Source organism: Sphaerodactylus townsendi, linkage group LG07 (genome assembly GCF_021028975.2).
Source record: "Sphaerodactylus townsendi isolate TG3544 linkage group LG07, MPM_Stown_v2.3, whole genome shotgun sequence".
NCBI lineage: Eukaryota > Metazoa > Chordata > Lepidosauria > Squamata > Sphaerodactylidae > Sphaerodactylus > Sphaerodactylus townsendi.
Genome location: NC_059431.1, coordinates 78,836,099 through 78,849,022, shown reverse-complemented (window position 1 = coordinate 78,849,022; position 12,924 = coordinate 78,836,099). Strand labels below are relative to the sequence as shown.

The 12,924-nt window shown below is 43.9% G+C and overlaps 1 protein-coding gene across 3 annotated transcripts in view; it reads right to left on the bottom strand.

The window, feature by feature from the left end:
• Positions 1-12,305, bottom strand: part of SMARCA2 (SWI/SNF related, matrix associated, actin dependent regulator of chromatin, subfamily a, member 2) — a 126,857-nt gene extending 114,552 nt beyond the window's left edge. The window contains exon 1 of one of the 3 annotated variants that reach the window (XM_048502919.1): positions 12,171-12,305. The gene's annotated coding sequence lies outside the window, so the exon portion shown is untranslated. Of the gene's footprint in view, positions 1-10,141; positions 10,501-11,534; positions 11,698-12,170 lie in introns of those variants that run through there. The other 2 variants (XM_048502920.1, XM_048502918.1) reach the window with 2 other exon arrangements.
• Positions 12,306-12,924: the final 619 nt, after the last annotated feature.

The window sequence follows — 12,924 nt, the reverse complement described above, 5'->3', positions numbered from 1 at the left end:
TAACCTGCACAAAAAAACCAGAAATAGCATCCTCACATGCCATCCTTAGACTCAGAGCTGTATACATTACCTCGAACTAAACTTGTCCACTAGAAGCATTATTTTTTTCCTACATACATATAAGTATTTCTTTTTTTAAAGTCACCTCTATCACAATCATTATTTAGGCGGAGAACGCCTTCACATACCGTATATACTCGTGTATAAGTCGACCCGCATATAAGTCGAGGCACCTAATTTTACCAAAAAAACTGGGAAAACTTATTGACTCGCGTATAAGTCGAGGGTGGGAAATGCAGCAGCTGCTGGTAAATTTCAAAAATAAAAATAGATGCCAACGAAATTACATCAATTGAGGCATCAGTAGGTTAAATGTTTTTGAATATTTATTTCAAAGAAAAACTGTAAACTGGCTCTGTAAGTGGAAAAGAGGGTCAACAAAACAATATGGTCTCAACAATAACTTTAAAAGTACAAAACCATCCTTAGCTCAAATCCTAGAAGCAAACCCCAAGCTAAAAAATTAACAAGAGTTAAAAAATCCTTCAAAACTGGATTCCTCATCATCATCTGTATGTCCAAATGTAACCCAACTTAGATTTTAAGAGGGATATTATCAGAAATGGAAAATCTACTATTAGCTTCCATTGTAAACAATGGGGGATGGGGCATCCCCTTTGGGGGTCAATAACTTTGGATCCCCTGACCCAAACTTCACCAAACCTGACTGGTATCATAAAGAGACTCTCCTGATGAGACCAGCCAGGTTTGGTGAAGTTTGGTTCAAGGACCCAAAGTTATGGACCCTCAAAAGGGTAGCCCCATCTTCTAATAGTTCCCATTGAAAACAATGGGGAATGGGGGCACCTCCTTTGAGGGTCCATAACTTTGGACCCCCTGAACCAAACTTTACCAAACTTGGCTGGTATCATCATTCTGAGGGTACCCTGAAATTTTGGTGCCACTAGCATAAAAACTGTGCCCCCTGCTGGCCGGCAAAGTAAAAACACAAATTTTTTTAATGACCCGCATATAAGTCGAGGGGAGCTTTTTCAGCATTGAAAATGTGCTGAAAATTTCGACTTATACATGAGTATATACGGTAACAAGTGCAAGTACTCGCAATGAAGGTAGAATTTTGAAAAAAATGTTTTGTTTTTTCCATTTGCAGAATCGGTACAAATCATTCTTAGAAAGGTGAACATTTTAGTTCCATAAAAAAAAAAGCTGTGTTCATTCTGACAAAAGTGTGTTAGAAACAGAATTCAGGACACTATACTACCAACGGGATACAAAAATTGTAAGTATTGCATAAACTAGGACAAATTTTGTCTCAAGCATAACATTAGCTACAGAGACAGTTTAGTGCAATACATATCAGATTAGTGAAAAGAAAGGCATAGCTCTGACTCTGATTTCTCATTTCTTCACATGAGTCAAACTCTTCCTGCAGGTTAGATCAGTTTTATACAGTGCCAGTTGGCAGTGCCCCTGCACTTTCGTCTCATAGTGTTCTCTTTCCAGTGTTCCCACTTTAAGCACACTCTGTAACTGCATCTACTGGCTTATTCTAGGGAAAGCAGCCCATCTTCTCAAGTTTATCTGCCTTTCCAGATGCCCTTTTAAGGACACACAACTACACTTACAGACACACACTAGAAACCAGTTGCAACCATGTAATAAATTGGACCCACTTGTAAATGCACATTTTTAATCATTCCCCAGGTGGAAACTATAAAGGTTCATCCAACAAATATTGTGTTCAGTGGGAGCAATGACAAAAAGAAAAAACATATAGAAAATGGAAGGAACGTTAATTAATGAGGTTTCCATTCACTAGTTTTAAGTATGGCAGCAGTTGATCCTCACTAACTGGTGCAAATACTATAAGGCAGAGCATATCAAACTAGAAATGATCCATAGAAGAGATCTAGTGCAAGACTGTGCCTCCAAAGACTAAAATGTTGCAAGCTCATAATTCCTATCAAACTAACCTGGAAGCAGCAATAGAACAGCCAGAACAATATTGATAAAACTAAAGGAGAACCTAAGATTAATTAAAGAGTATTACTGTGGCGCCAAAGTAGCCTCTGACCCCAGAGCTGCAGTGGCATAAAATGGGACCCAGGCACAGCTGGGGGGAGGGGCTAGTCAGTTTCCGCCAGGCTTTCGCCTCAGAAACGCCCCTGGGGCAGGCATGTAACTTACACCACAAAAACACATGGTGTATGTTACTTTCTCCAACTGGGTTTTCGGGCAGCAGTGAGGTTTCTTTTTTCTGCTGCTTGCTGCCCCACTTGGAGCCCCATTGGAGGTGGTGCAATGCCACCTTTCCCGTACTGTCCCCAGCCACTGCAGAGCTCCCGCTCTGGATTGTGCTGTATGACTACTAAAGCTTACATTTAATGTTAGTTAAAAGTTGTACTCTGCAAGCAATTTAAAATCCTTACCCTAAAGGATATGTGTTTCTTAGAGCTTCCATGCTAGGAGAACCATTGAAGATATAATACAAATCTGTATTACATTCACCATTTTTTGAGTTGAGGAAACATGTCATGCATAATTTCAACACTGAAATCATTGTTATCCATTATTAGTTTATGCATTCCAAGCCATTAAAGTACACACTGAAACAAGGGTTGCAATCAACACCACTGCTGAAGTCCATGAGATACTCTCAGAGGCGTACCTAGGCAAACTGGAGCCCTGGGCAAAAACTGAGTTTGATGCCCCCCATGGGGGACCACCCTCCCCCACCGTGACCAAACAATGATTTTTTTCCACCAGGTCGTTTCAAAGTCACCATCCCATTATAGAACATCCCCCAACTCACAAATCTGAACACAGCAATGGGCCATGCCACACAGCAAAAATAATTTTTGGACAACATTTTCAAAATGCTTTCAATGTTTTATTACTGCTATGAAAACATTTTATGGTGTTGTATCCAGTCCCCCCAATTGGGGGAAACAGCATCACTTTCAATTTTATTTATACTGGGGACCCCAGATTCTCCCTTTAAGGTGGATTTTAAAAGAGAATCTGGACTCCCTCGTTTAAACAAGTGATGCTGGAATCCACCCCCAAACAACATTATTTTCAATGGTGTTTAAACTAGGGAGTCCAGATTCTCCTTTTAAATCCACCTTAAAGGGAGAATCTGGGGTCCCCAGTTTAAACAACATTGAAAGTGATGCTATTTTGGGGTGGATTCTCCCCCATCCTGAAACAGCATCCCTTTCAATGTTAAAACTGGGGACCTCAGATTCTCCCTTTAAATCCATGCCAAAGGGGGTAGATTTAATAATAACAACAAAAACCTTTATTAGGCATTGAGAATAAAAGAAAGAAAGAAAACAAGCATTGGCAGGAAGGGAGTGGCTTTAAAAAGAGAATCTGGGGAAATTTAGGGGGTGCCTGTTGTCAGGGGTGTAATTATTAAGATAGCAGCAGCAAAATTTCAGAGTATCTTCATGAGACCCCACTGATGATACCACCCAGGTTTGGTGTGGTTTGGTTCACGGGGTCCAAAGTTATGGACCCTCAAAACTGTAGCCCCCATCTCCTATTAACTCCCACTGGAAACAATGGGGGATGGGGGCACTCCCTTTGGGAGTCCATAACTTTGGACTCCCTAAACCAAACCTCACCAAACCTGGGTCATATCACCAGGAGAGTCTCCAAAAAAACCCTGAAATTTTGGTGCTGCTAGCCTAAAATTTGTGCCCTCTGCAGGCCTAAAATGGAAAAAATACTGAAAATAAAAAATCCCCTACAAACGAACCTGAAATTTTGTCGCCCACCACAAGGTGGCGCCCTGGGCAGCTGTCCACTTTGCCCAATGAGAGGAATGCCTCTGGATACTCTCAGTTGGGGCATAAACCTTAATTGCCAAGTTATTACATAAGACCAATGCAACATCCATATGAGGAAAAAGCAAAACAACAAGTTCCAAAGAAACAATAAGCTAAAATCCAGTTCAGAATTCACCAGATGTCAATCATCCCAGAGGAACCCATTAGTGCAGCACTCTGGTGGGAGGGAGGTATGCTCCAGTGACATGTAGTAACAGAACTATTATTGCCAGTGTTACAGTAAATCCAAACTGAATCGCTGCCATAAATATGGGTCAGACAGTACAAGAAAGCTGATAAATGGTGCCATCTGAAAATAATAAGAAGTGAGAGGTATGGAGGGTTGCCACCTGGTCTTTTTGAAATTGGTCCACTGTTGTTTTTCAGTTCAAGTCCAAGCTAGCATTGACCTACTATTATCTACTATTACATTTTTGTAGTGGTCTGTAGAGTCTGAGACTAGAATGTTGGAGACCAAGGTTTGACCTCCCATCATGCCATGGAAGCTCTCTGGATACCCTTGGACCAGTCACATACTCTTAGCCAAACCTATCTGCTAAGACAAAATGAACTGCTAAGACAAAATGAAGGAAAGGAGAACATAAACCATTTTGAGTCCCCAACAGAGAGAAAAGGCAGGGTATAAATGAAGTAAATAAATAGCAGTGTGCAAGGGCTCAGTGCAACAACAATTGTCCTTCATTCAAAAGCTGCATAAAACTATAAACTTTTAGTACAGTTTGAGCTATTTTGCTTTGGGGGATGTCATCTGCTGCCCAAAAACAGGAAGCAGGACTGGGATGCACCACTAAGTAGCCTATTGTTTATTTCAAATATTTATATATTGCCTTCCCATGACAATGTATTCTATGCAGTTTACAATATAAGAATGCAATCCATAATTAAAAACAACTCCCACAGTTAAACAACCAGAAATAAGCATAAAGCCAGCAAACTGAGCAAGTAAAAATAACAGCAGCACCCCAGTACTTTAAAAGGAGGCAGAAAAAGAACAGCCAATTCAGGGAAATAACAATCAGTCAAATGAACTAAACATCAACTGAAATGGGGAAAAAGTCTTAGTTTATCATCCCAAAATATTCAAGAATAGTGCCAGATGATGTGTGGTAGATCACATCTCAAAGATAAGAAGGGGGTCAAAAAAGGACCCCTCCTTTGTGACACTAACTTCACTTCTGAAGGCAGGGGAACATTAAGATGCCCATACGGGATAGGGCGGTATAAAAATCCAAAGAATAAATATAAATAAAATAAATAAGGTGGACCAAATTAAGTACCCAGGTCCACTCTAATGGTAGCAATGGTTTTCAACCACAATGGTCCCAGCCATCCTGGGCTTTAATAATCAAAACTAACACCTTGAATAAGGACATCAGTGAAGCATGTATCCAGTGAAGATCTTTAAACACTGGCTTTTAATACTTGTAAATCCATATCAACTAGCAAGCTGGCTTTCGTTTTGTACTATCTGAATTTTCTGAACCTTCTTCAGGGACAGACTCACACAGACAGTATTACAGTCATCTAACCTGGATTACTGAGATCTGATCATGCTTCTTGAGGAAGAATTTTAAAACCTAATCTTTGTTGTCACCAGATAATGGAATACAGAATTGGGGTTTTAATTTTGATCACTTCAAGCAAAAGCACTCATTATTTAGTACAGTTACATTTGGGAGAAATGGGCAAGGGTTTGGGAGAAATGGGCAAGGAAGGCCTGTTTAAATTTAAAACCTTGGATCCACCCCAACTTCTCTAAGCAGCTGGTTCCAAACAAGAGCCTTGCAACCATATGCTGTACCAATGACAGTGTTTGTGTCTGTCAAGAAACTGAATCCCTCTATGCAATTTCTTGTTCTCTCAGACATTGGTTTAGGCTTGAGGCCTACAATAAAATTTAAGATTGGAAATTAATTGTGCTGTGTTCAAGATGTAGCAAAGCCCTGATCTTTTGAAACTGCAATAAGAACCAGATGTGGGGAATAAAACATCTTGACTCCCTAGGTCTTCAAGAACAGAGGAACCACATTCCAATTAATTACTTGATTAAATTGTTGCTGTGTCATCTGTGAGAAAAGGGGGGTTCTATCTCAAGAGGAATCCTACTTTATTACACTATGATCCTTTAGGTCACTTGGATACAGTGGCGTATCTGCCTAGGGACGGGGGGTACCCTCTGTCCCCGGGTGCCACTAATCTGGTCACGTGGGGGGCATAAAATAGGGCCCCCACATGACCAGGAAGACAGCAATGTAGAAAGAACTCCTGCTGCCTAGTTGTCTTCAGGTTCCCTCAGCCCCGCCCATGTCATCATCAACATGGGCAGGGCCAAGGAAGCTAGAGGACACCCCCCCAAGCCTCGCCCCCCAGCTCCCAGTCGGCAGTCAGCAGTCCCTTCGGGAGAGCAAACACAACTGCAAGGCTCTGTCTTTGTTTCCTTTGCGTTTATAAGCACGATGGCGGGGCTTGGGAGCGGGTCCCCAACCCCAAGCCCTGGCCCCATACTCATAACGGCTGTCACCGGGTGCCATTTCCCCCCATACATCTCTGCTCGGATAACAATGACATTATCTTACATCACCAGGCATGGCCATGACTGGTCACTGAACCCTGGCCATCTCAGATCCTCTAACCATAAAGTTTAGCCTTTTCAGTCTGACAGTAGACTTGTATGGAACACATTCTTGCTTCCATCCAGGCTCCTTGGTGGACTTTAGGACTTTGCAACTCAATAGCTAGAAATGCAGTCCTGCTGCTACTCCAGCTGCTGTAGTAGTAAAAAGAAACCAGTGGCAGCTACCAAGACTGAGGAATGAGGATTCATATCCCAGGGTTTTGTAATTCTGTGTTGTTCTGACCCCTTAAGAGAATTCCCTTGGACTAGAAGTCCTCCACAGTGTCATTTACAAAAGCATTCCCATGTAGAATGTGTGACACTAGTCCTATCTGGGAACAGTGGCACGGATTAGCACAGCTAGGTCAGCAGAATATGAATAAAAAGCCATTTTATACAAAAGATAAAGTGAAGGAAGGGTCTCCAAGCAGGAGTTTTCTTCATTAACAAGCCTCTGTCTAAGAACACCCAAGTTCTTCATTAGATGTATTACAAGGCATCATCAGAGATAAGCTGAGAGGATTGAGGAGGAAAAGAATTTTATAAAATCCTAGTCTTAATTGTGAAAATTTTGCTCTCTTGATCTGATTGGTCCATGAGTTATCCCCCTAGCAGAAGCCTCAAAACTGAAGTTTGCTTTTTTAACATAAAGTTTCATCATTTATGTTGCAGTTTTTTTCTTTATCATTAACCATTTTTCCCCAGGCAATTTCATCTTTCAGAACTGTAGTTTATACCAAATCACTTTGACTGCACATGTAACTTGGGAGTTTTCCAGAGAGTTACCCTGTTAAAATAATAGATTGGTTTTAGCTACATTAAAATACTTTAATTCCAACTGTTATTGCCTTTTATCTTATAAACTTGCTAAGATCAAGAGGTCTAATAAATAAGTATATTTTTTGAATCTGTGGACATCAGTTTGATCTGTCAGAAGTACTAATAAGTCAAGGAGCCCATAAAGAAAGTGGCTTCCAATATTCCCTCGGCTACAGAGACCCAACCACAGGGAAGGGATTCTTCAACTGTGTAAACTCAGTGCTGCAAAATACATCTCAGCAGCTTGGTGGTTAGCCACGTACTTGGTGGCAAGCAACAAATCCTTCCAAACAAACAGCTAGCCACACCCAATGATTTATCTAGAAAGGAAAAGCCAGTGAATGCTTCCTATTTTTTCAAGGCTTGTCAAGGAATACGCTACACATACTCTTCATTAGAAAACTGACTCGATATCCACTCTTTATTACAGTCCATGCAGTACCAAATGTAACTTACAGAAAATCTAAAACAATAATTGTGAATGTAATCAGTCTTTGGCTAACACAGGACAGAACACCTGGGAAAAGCATGAGGGACTCATAAGGGAGACAGATAATTTTGCACATGTTATTGGCGACAGACTTATAAACAAGTCAAGACTCAAGTATGCAAAAATCATGGATCATTCACTACCCAACAGGGATTGCTAAAAGGGGTAAGTAGAGTCAAATGTCCCTGCTTGTTGTAAGCCTGGAAGCTTTGGCATGGGCATGGCTATAATAGAGAGTGAATGTAAGAGCCAGTGGGTAAAGTGACAGGAAGGGCCCAACAACAGAGGTTGTACTGGGGGGAGGAGGAGGGAATAGCACAGAAGAGACAGCCTGTCAGTATGTGCACATGTGTACACAAGAACTTGGAGGATATATCCAATGACGTTTTTAAGGAGAAGGAGTGCGTAACTTCAGCAGACACACTTTCACAAAGTGTATACTATCTTTTACTTCTGCAAGTCCCTTCTAACCAAGAGGGGGAAAGTACAGATCTTTTTACCAACCAGAACTACACATAAACACCCGAAGAAATACAATCCAACAACCGCACTGTTTATCTTACTATGTCAAAAACTACAATTGTAAAGGGAGGGCTTGTTCTTTTATCTTTTTTGTGGTACTCTATTGAAATCTCTAAAATGTTCCTCTAACCAAGTATTTATTTTGGTATAACTCTGAAGATTTATGGAACAATCATACTGAAGATATTCAGTTTGAATGAACTCTGAGTAAGTAGTAGGAAAAAGCATCCTACTTTGTATATAACTATCTTCAAAAATATCAGGTAACATGCCAACATCAAGAAGTATTTTTACAGGTTCATATAAGGGTTTCCAATTGCTTCCACGTATAAAGACTCCATGCATGGATCATTGGGGTGACTGCAGAAATAATCAGGAGCTCATTAGTTTTGGATAACTAAAACATGCTAACTAAAAAAATGTACCTTCACAGCTTAACTTCAAAGTCAAACAAAAGTGCACACATGGGGGGGAGATACTAATTTCAGTTAAACTTCTAAAAGGAATATATTAAACAGGATTCCAACATTAATATAAAAATGGTATATAGAGGACTTTTTCTTGTCAGTCTCAAGCCTCAGGTGTTGGTCAAAGCTCTTTTTAAACTTGACAAGGAATGCTCATGGACCACACTTCAGAAGTGAACAAAAGAAAAGATCTAAGGCTGCTTTGAACATGCTTCGGTGCAGCATACTTTCTGTGAACTCCTCCAGCATAGCTAGTCCAGAAGCACAGGCATAACTCCGGAGAAATACTTATTTAATGAAGCACAACCTTTACCTCTGTCAAGCCCACATCTGTTACATGATACACTTAACTTTGAATTTGCTTTAAAATGGTCATAACCGATAGGATCTTTTTGTTTGGTATGTCTGATGAATTACAGATGGACATAAAAATCTGTCTCTAATTCTGTCCTTCTGTAAGTCATTTTTCTCCCTGCCCTAACAAAGGGACTCTCTAAAAGAGGAAATGAAAAAAATACAATGGGAATAATAGGGCAATTAGGTTCACAAAGAGAAAGTGTGCCTAAATTTGCATAACAATACAGTAACTCACACAGCACAAACTGCCCCACCTTTTAACATGTAGCTGTTATAGTACTAAAAGAATTGGAAGACTGGCTTTACATGAGCCCTGGAGATCTCTGGAGTTAGTCTCAGGGAAGCCGAAGGAAAGGAACTAAAGAACACAGAAAAGAATGAAGACTGGGGAACAATGGTGCAAATGTCAAATGCCAAATAAAAGGCACAGATCTTCCGCTGGTCTCCTCCTCCCTGCCCTCTCCTAGCTTAGTTCCTTGAAATATTCAGTAATCCAACCTTAAATTCTACAAACTTCTCAGTTTCACAAACTGATCTTTATTTTCAATTAAACGTGTAAAACACAATCGACACAATCACATTAAGATGCAAGCACCAAGTGCAGTAAGTTATGTCTCATTGGCTTAAAAATACTGTAGTAAAAGCACTTAATCAAACCCTCTTGTCAGTTGCAGATTGCTGGTAATATGATGTAGATGGAACACTTCACAATTTAACGCTTTCATAATTATGTCTGAAACAAATGGAGGACTCGGAAACTCTCCCGGAAGGCCTTGAAAGTTGCACGATACAGCCTCAACTTTCTATTTGCAACACGCCCTGCTGCTGAGACTCGCAGACGCCCGAAAAGAAACAAGCGACAGCAAAAGCTTTTTGGAGAGAGCCATATTTGAAAGTTTTCGACCCCCACCGGTGAGCAACTCCAAGCCCATTCTGCAAAGACCGGCCCCGTCTCCCTCTCCCAGTTTCCCAAAGCAAACAAGGCAGGGACTTTTACCTTCGAAGTGGCACCAGCAAAAGAAGATTTAGGCAGGCACAAGGTGCGTTTGACGCCAGATGCGCGGGCAGGGAGCTTTCATGGCAAAACTAGGCCCGTCTTCACCCCCCCCCCCCGCCCCGCGCGCTTCTTTCACTCCGTCATCATGTCATGCCGATCAAACATGTCTGGATGAGAGTGAGAGAGTCACATTTGGCTGCTGCGACTTCCTGATTCTCTCCACCGCTGATCACACCGGGGGGGGGGGGGAGGGGTAACCAAAATCCACCCCAGTCAGCGCCAACCTCGCCTCTTCCTCTCTCCCAGCAGCAGCAGCGAGTTCTTGCACGGGGAGGCCGGCTCCAGCTGTCCTCCTTCTCCACCTCCTCCGGGTTCACTCACGCGCTCGGCGGCCAGTAGGGAACGGCAGCATTGGCGCCCAGTCCCCCCCCCCCTCCTCCCTGCACACTTAATCATCCACCCAAAAAACTTTTCCCCCCCTTTCCTGGCCCAACAGCATCATCAGTAACAAACATCATGGCGAGTGAGTGACCACGCTCCCGGCTCCAAAACGCACAACGCGGCACAGCCCAAATTTGTTCCTTAAAAAAAAAAAAAAGGCACGCGCAAACATCTTTAGAAATAAATCACAGGTCGATGGCGATTGCTCTTTGCCGGAAATAATATCTGTGCGATGGTAACATTAAAAAACAAACAAACCCTGCGTTGTGCATTCCTGCTGCAAAGATGGGGGGAGACAAGGGAAACGCCAGGCTTTTAGGACATGCACCGGCGACACCTTCGCGGTAGGAGAGCAACCCCCCTCCCCGTGCCAATCCCTCCGGCCAGGGGCTTTTTAAAAGGCCCCCCGGAAGGCAACAAGAGCAGCAATCTCTGGCTGATAACGTCCCGGCCTCCCCCCACCCCCACCCCGCCCGCCCCGTGTATGTGTAATGTTTGTGACAGTCTGACAAGGAGATTATCCGGATCATGGCCTCCCTGGCTTTTGCTGCTTCCCCAACAAACAAGCCATCTATGCCCGCCCGCCCCCTCCCCGCCACTCCATCTTCCCTCACTCCTTGCTCGACTGCATTTAAACTCAATGTTTTCAACTCAAAGCAACGGGGGATGAAGAGAAGGGGGGCGGAATCCCGCGCACCAGCCGCTTCCCCCGGGCAAAAGGCTCCTGCTGTCAATGTTTGCCTGCCTGCCTGCCTTCCTCGGGGCAGGACGCTGCGGGAAGTTCAGCCGGGGTTGCTTAGTGCAGCTCGCATGCACCGATTTCCAAAGAAAACCCCTCCCGCAGTTGTGGCCAGGTCTGGGGAGGAAAGGGAGCACATACACCGCCCCATATTTATGACCACCAAAACAGAGCTCCGTCAATCAATGCCGAGAGTCAAGGAAGCCAGCCTACCAGCCCATCGTCGCCGACCAGATTCTCCCGGCGGGCTCGGAGCTTCTCGCAATCTATTTCTGTCTCTCTTGCCTGGTTGCTCGAAGTCTTTTTTTTTCCTCTTCCAGCTCCCTTTACGAGCAAAACAGTCGGAGCGGCTGCTTATGCGCCGCCGCCTGCCTCCTTCCCACCGCCTCCAAATCTCTCTCTCTCGCAATGTTGCAGCCCTTCTCGCTCGACCTTCGCTTCCCCCACCCCGGTTCAGCTGACTCACAAAGTCAGTGGCTGCACTTCTCGATTATGGCATGTCTCGGATCCAGCATGCCCCCACCACCACCACCATCTCCCCGAAGAATGATTATTTCAAACAGAAACTTTTTGCTAATTTTGGGAGGTCTGAGAAGACGCGCCGGCTATTAAGGCAGGGAGCAAACAGAAACAGTTTTAGAGACGAGGTGGGCGAAAGGAGGCGGCCTGGGGTATTTTTTTTTAATTTGCAGAAGGCGGGAGTGCATGGTCCAACGCTAACTACATTATTTCCTTCACCCCCTCCCCCCCAAAACCAGACAAGTAGAGTAAGGAAGAAGATTAAGCTAGAAGGGAGAAAGGTGGATGATTCAGAGAGGGGAGACGTAACGGGTTGCAAGTGATATTTACCTTGCTTGAGAAGAGTGCGGTGCTGGATCTCTCTCCCGCTATGAGTCACCCCGAGTACAGATCCAGAGAGAGGAACTAGATTATGAATATGACTTCACTGATGACAGCCATTCCCTCCTCTTCCTCAACTCCAGCCCCGCCTCCTGGCTCGGCCCACTTTGCTCTTCCCCCTCCCCCGTCTCAATGCCACCGGCCTGGAAGACAGCTTTCTATTGGGTTAGTCCAAGGCCCCTCCGCACTGAATGCTAATACTGGGGGCGGATTGGCTGCTGCGGTCTGTCATTCACGCAAGAGCCATGTGGAGGCGGGGCTGCAGCTGGTGTGCAAGAGTGTGGAGACAGGAAGGCTATACTCCGTGTACGTCTACTATGTGTTTGTGAGAGTGGGAGAGCACGCGCAAACCTACTTATTTTCTGTCCGGGTTTAACGTCTGTGCAGGAGCAGAGGACGGGAGAGATTTCCCTGTCCGCCCTTTGCCCCCGGCCGCTGGATTCCTGCGTGTGTTTGATTGCGAAGGGATGATTGCAGATTCATCCGTTGGGAAAGAGATGGAGAGGCTGTCTAGTGATCATAATAGTGGCGGAGGGAGGGGGCAGGTGAAGAAGGTGCTGGAATTTTAACGGTGCCTGCCGGTGCGAGCCTACAGGGAGGGAAAGGGGGAGGTGAGGGCGGCGGGGAGGAGCGATCTCGCTTGAGCGGAATGCTAGCTTTGGTGTCCCTTGTTTATGTTTGCCTGTGGGGGACGGGGGAGGTG